The 6,208-nt window shown below is 39.5% G+C and overlaps 1 long non-coding RNA gene across 1 annotated transcript; it reads left to right on the top strand.

The window, feature by feature from the left end:
• Positions 1 to 3,521: 3,521 nt before the first annotated feature.
• Positions 3,522 to 4,240, top strand: LOC110674543. The gene is made up of 3 exons (XR_002498969.1): positions 3,522 to 3,904; positions 3,964 to 4,041; positions 4,127 to 4,240. It is a non-coding gene; the product is annotated as an uncharacterized LOC110674543 (long non-coding RNA).
• The last annotated feature ends 1,968 nt before the right edge of the window (positions 4,241 to 6,208 follow it).

Here is a 6,208-nt window from a genome sequence, read left to right as displayed (position 1 = left end):
CACTGACGCCCATGCACACTAACACAGTAGGGTAATCGTAGGTTAAGCGGAAATTAAACGTAAGTACTAAAATACACCATTCTTATTATTTGTATGTGAAACGTATGCTTTTATTTTAATATGGATAGACTCGATTCATTTTCGTCAATGGTTCCGCTAGTTCGAACCAATTTTAGGCTGTTTAGGTACGTGCTTGGGGATCAGTACCACCAGCCCTTTCTTTCCACCTATTTTGTCTCCGTCTCATGCGACCTTTCCCCTGGGGAGGTGACAAATGGCGCCCAACCCTTTGGGTTAATCAATAGCAGTGCTACCATGTCTCGTATCCTTGACAGAGTTTTGAAAGAAGGGCTGTACGAGCCATTCATTTTTTCTTATCTTGATGATATCATAATTGCAACCAGAACATTCAAGGATCACATAAAATATCTCAAAATTGTCGCTGATTGCTTACGAGAAGCTAACCTCTCTGTGAATTTGGCTAAGTGTAAATTCTGCCTGAAAAGAATAAAATATTTAGTTTTTATTCTTTCAGAGAACGGCTACCAGCCGAATCCTGAAAGGGTCACTGCGATCTCCAAGTTTGCTCGACCGCAAACTCCAAAGGAGATTCGCAGATTTTTAGGGATGGCGGGATACTACCGCAACTTTATTCCGAATTTTAGTGGTATATCAGCCCCTATCTCTGACTTGTTGAAAGGCAAACCCAAGAAGATTAGGTGGAATGATAAAGCTGAACAGGCATTTATCAGACTGAAAGAATGTTTGATTTCGGAGCCGGTCCTTGCCAACCCAGACTGGACAAAAGAATTTACAATTCAAACCGATGCCAGTGATGTAGCAATAGCTGGCATACTGACGCAGGAGTTGGATGGTAAAGAACACATTATTGCCTACTTCTCACGGAAACTGAGTTCGTGTGAAAGAAAATATGGGCCCACCGATAAGGAAGGCTTAGCTGCTCTCGAAGCAATCGAGCATTTCAGATGTTATGTGGAGGGATCCCACTTCACGCTGATAACTGATTGCTCTGCAGTAACGTTCATCTGCAATTCAAAGTGGCGTCCTAGTTCAAGGCTGTCACGATGGTCTGTCAAATTACAAGAATTCGACATGACCATCAAACATCGGAAAGGCCGAGACAATGTAGTCTGCGATGCCCTCAGTCGTGCTGTTTGTGCTATTTTTGCCGACTCGACTTCAGAATGGTACAATGAGTTGAAAAATTAAGTTAGTCATACTCCAGAAAATTACCAGAATTTCAAAATTGAAAATGGTGACTTGTACAAGTTTGTCACTTGCAGATCTCCTCTTGAAATGGGTCGACTGGAATGGAAAGTGGTTGTGCCACCTGACAAGATGACACAACTAGTGGAAGAGGAACATGCCAAAATCATGCACCTTGGTGTAGAAAAGACCCTTGAACGAATAAAATTAAAATATTATTGGCCTAAGATGAAATCTGATGTCCAAAAGATTTTGTCTAAGTGTGGCACGTGTAAGCAGTCGAAGCATTCGACGATTGCTACAGTTCCTCCAATGGGAGAGCAAAAGGATGCTACGCGTCCATTTCAAATGATTGCTATGGATTATATTAGCGGTTTTGTGCGTAGTAAGTCTGGAAATAGTGATTTGTTAGTTTGTCTGGATGTGTTCACTTAATATGTTCGTCTGTTCCCTGTTAAAAAGATTAGTGTTGAAAGTTTGACTCGGTTGATTAAGTGTGATTGGTTTTTGAAATTTGGGGCTCCACAAGTGTTAATTTCAGATAACGCTGTAACGTTTTTAGCTAATAAGTTTCAAGATTTGTTGTCTAAGTTTCATGTTCATCATTTCAAAAATAGCAGGAGGCATTGTCAAAACAACCCTGTTGAGCGAGTGAACAGAGTGATACTGGCTTGTATCCGGACATATTGTCAAAATGATCACCGTATTTGGGATTCTCAGATCCCTGAAATAGAATTTGCGATCAATAATACCAAGCATTCATCTACGGGATTCACACCTTTTTTCCTAGTACATGGATATGAGTCGATAGTCGATGGAAGAGACCATCTTCAGGATAGGTGCACTTCTGATCCATCAACAGATCAATTCATCCAAAGCAGGACTAAAGCTATGGGTACCGTATATGAAGAGGTAGTCAAAAACAACAAAAAACAGTTTGAAAAGTACAAAAAGAACTATGACAGCAGACACAAAGGTCTACCACCTACTTTTAACATTGGTCAAAAAGTTTACAAGAAGAACTTTAAAATTTCAAGTGCTGCTGATCACTATTCAGCCAAACTTGGCCCCGTTTATGTTCCTTGTAAGATAATAGCTAGAAGAGGAGCAACATCATATGAGCTGGAAGATGAAGAAGGTAGAAATTTAGGTGTGTTTGCGGCGCAAGATTTGATTCCGGGATAGATTACGTAAGAATTTATTTGAGATGTGTGAAAAGATCGGAATTAGTATGTTCGTTTGAGATATCGTGTATAAATGAAAATCGCGTGCGTTTGTATTGAAGAAACTGAGATGTGTATCGGATGTTCGAGGAAATGGTGATCACCGAGAGTTTGCGTAGTTTAAGTAGAAAATGTTGCATTTGCGTGAGAGTTTGAATCAATTAAGTATTCGCGTAAGTTTAATCGAGAGTTTGCGTATTTTAAGCATAAATGTTCGTGTGTATGTAAAAGTTTGAATTAAAAGTATATTTGCGTAGACTTAACTGAGAGATCGCGTAGAATAAGTATTGAGTTCGTATATGGATGTAATCGATTGAAAAATCGCGTTAGTTCGACTGAGGATTCGTGTTTGATTGCGTAAGATAATTTGTGTAAAAGGTATTAAAATATATGGATATTTGGCTAAAATGAATGTACGAATTGTGTGTATGATTTGTACTCTTAATAATTTTCTTTGCTTAAAGGATGAAGCTCCTCAGCCAAGGTCCAGTATAACCATCTGTTGTCTGCACTTAATAATAGGATTTAAAAGGTAAACAAACTCTATACAGCCACAGCAATAATTACGAATGATCGTTGATCTGTTCCTGTTTGATGTGGTCCCTATTGTTGAAATACATCGTAGGCTGAAATCGAGCCAGTAAACCAATAAATTGTCCATATCTGGTAAACAACCATCAATACCCATATGAGAGGTCAAAATTAAGCTCAGACAAGAATGTGCTCTGTGTGGATTAACAGATTACACTTGACGAAACCTTACACTACTTTACTAGGTCGGTAATTGTCGATCGTGTGAGTGGATTGCTCATGGTAAGAGAGATACTGCTATATTGGGATGGTCTCCCATATTGCAGTCTGGTGTGGGGGTATTGTAACCTGCTCACAACCAACGGCCTCGCGAGGGAATCAAAGCTCCCCACTGTCGCCGTATGAAATGAAGGCATAGGTCTTTCTTACCATGTACAATACACTACACTCACCACAACAGAACAACAGAACACACACTCTACATCCAGCTGTAAGTCCCATGCAACACATGTTCGTCATCTCCCGATATGAAGAGAATCCCGTGCTCCAACAGCCCAACACGATATGCATAGCGTACCAATAAGCACCATAATCATGTATCAGTAACCCTCATGTATGCCCCTCTACTCCCAGAGCCGAGGATCTCACTCTCCACTGATCATCTGCTCTTATCACCACCCACAGACGATAAGAGATTACGATCTCAGCATCCATACCGAAAGGTAGAAGTGGAGCTCGCTTGAGCTGGTTAGTTAGTTCTCGGTTAACTGTCAAGCAGGCAGAACGCAGGAAAGTTCGTGGAGTGCACGTAGACGTGAGATAGCCTGACCGCTGTAGAACAAAATTTCCATTTTTTTAATTCTGTGGCAAAAAGTGAAGTGGTGAAGTGGAAAGCTAATTAAGCTTATTGGGCTCAGAGCAAGGTAATAACAGTGAAAGTGATTGGAAAGAGATCTTGTTAATCGTTAAATTTATTGCATAGCCGCAGATGTTCACTACCTTTATGCATGCTGCTCTGTAGTGTTACAATGGAGTAGAGGAGGAGGATACAATGAGATCGGTAAGCGTGAAGCTAAAGCATTTCCCAAATTGAAATCGTCTTTTATGGTGCGGAATTAAGTGTTCCATAATGTCTCCTCTATTAGGCCTTTCTATCATGACCAACTTGTGCGCCAGGCCGGGAAGGTGTCCTAGCACGATCATGGATCGGTGTGCTAGCGTTGGAGTAGCTGGCACGTCGCTGGTGAATTTGCTTCTGTCCGGGCAAGCATGCTGTCCACCAATCGCCGCGGGATACACTCGACACTGACGCCCATGCACACTAACACAGTAGGGTAATCGTAGGTTAAGCGGAAATTAAACGTAAGTACTAAAATACACCATTCTTATTATTTGTATGTGAAACGTATGCTTTTATTTTAATATTGATAGACTCGATTCATTTTCGTCAATGGTTCCGCTAGTTCGAACCAATTTTAGGCTGTTTAGGTACGTGCTTGGGGATCAGTACCACCAGCCCTTTCTTTCCACCTATTTTGTCTCCGTCTCATGCGACCTTTCTCCTGGGGAGGTGACAAACTTTTGAAAAATAATCCGCACCCTAGTGTCCGGATTTCGAAGCGTCCGGGATTTTGATGCAGCACGGAATGAATATCCAAACCTTTTGGCAATACTTCACATATGACATGGAACCCTACTTTCTTTGAATTAAGATGTAAAAATATTGAACAATATTGGTTTAAGAATGCTGCTTTGAGGCTGCTGTTACTTATACTTGAAGTTCTGATAACTGACTAAAGTGAAAAATTTGACAGATAATGTTGAAATATTTTTGAAATGTATTCTAGGAAACTAAAATCATTATATTTTTCAATTTTACGATCAAAATTTTGTAAGAAGTATTTGGGAATGCGTTTTCCGTATCTAAAGAAGCAAAACTAATTGAAAAGTTTCCGGATTTGATAGAATAATCACAACGTGCGCAATGGTACAAGTTCGTTCGTTATCAGCTACTGCTATCGGATTAACCGATCGGACAATCAATTGAAAACTGCAACACCAAACTTCATGAGGAAAAATGAAACACCTATTGTAGTAAATATTTTTAGTAGATATCATCACAAGGACTTCGTTCCTTAATTTATGAGTAAGTGTTGCTTAATCTTTTAATATGAATTTGATCCTCATTGTCAAACTTTAATTAACGAAGGGATATACACACTCCCATGCAGAAGTTTGGGTTCACATCCTAAAGAACATACAAAAGTGTTTTGTCCATATCTGTGTGCTGACACGACTTATTGAAGCTCTCTATGAAAAAAAAAAAAAGACACGGACACCGTCTTCAGCCATTTAGCTGCACATACTGTTACTCAACACTAGGCAACGGACAAACATGCTCCAATGGTACAGCCGATAAATATTCCTGACGAAAAATTTCTATAGCTGCAGCGGGAATCGAACCCACACCATGACACGATGTGCTCATTGCCTGATGACACTAACAACACGGCCACGAAGCCCACTATGGCTCTCTCTATTTGAAAGATAATGAGTTAATCATACTTCGTAGATCGTAGGTATTTTGAGACAAACATTTTTTTTAATTTTGTTTTCCAAATTTATACTTAAAGTTTTGACATTTTTCGAAGAACACACTTTAAAAACATGACTAAGCATTGGATCGACCAAAATTTTCTTTCAATACGTCATTAGAGCCTTAATCTTATATTCTTCGAAGACCACCGGTGGAACCCGTCTTCGCAACAAAATATTGAATTTTCGCTGATGTGAAGCAGAATGATAACTTTTTCAAAAAGTTTACTGATAGACACCGATAGATAGATCCTCCGGTAGGATTTTTGTCCTGTGTTATAATTGGTACAAACTTGGTGTTTTCCATTTCAACACAGCGTCAGCGCGGTGCTTTTAGCGGTTGTCAGCTGCACGACAACTGACAATCCGTAGACTTTTAATGAAGAATTGACTTCAATATATCTATGAGTAACAACATATGCGCATAAACATCATTAAAAAGCAAACCATCTTCTGAACAACACAATATTATTTCATCATATATTACTTTTCAACTGCTGATAGCAATAAGAAAGGCGACAATATAATCCTGTATAAACGATTGATGTATTGATGACATTGAAGTCAGCCATCCATTCACAGTTTTAGTGCACCGTGGAAAATCCAATTTTCTCACCTTGTACCAACAGCTG

Source organism: Aedes aegypti, chromosome 1 (genome assembly GCF_002204515.2).
Source record: "Aedes aegypti strain LVP_AGWG chromosome 1, AaegL5.0 Primary Assembly, whole genome shotgun sequence".
Classification (NCBI taxonomy): domain Eukaryota; kingdom Metazoa; phylum Arthropoda; class Insecta; order Diptera; family Culicidae; genus Aedes; species Aedes aegypti.
This window is presented reverse-complemented; position numbering and strand designations above follow the sequence as displayed.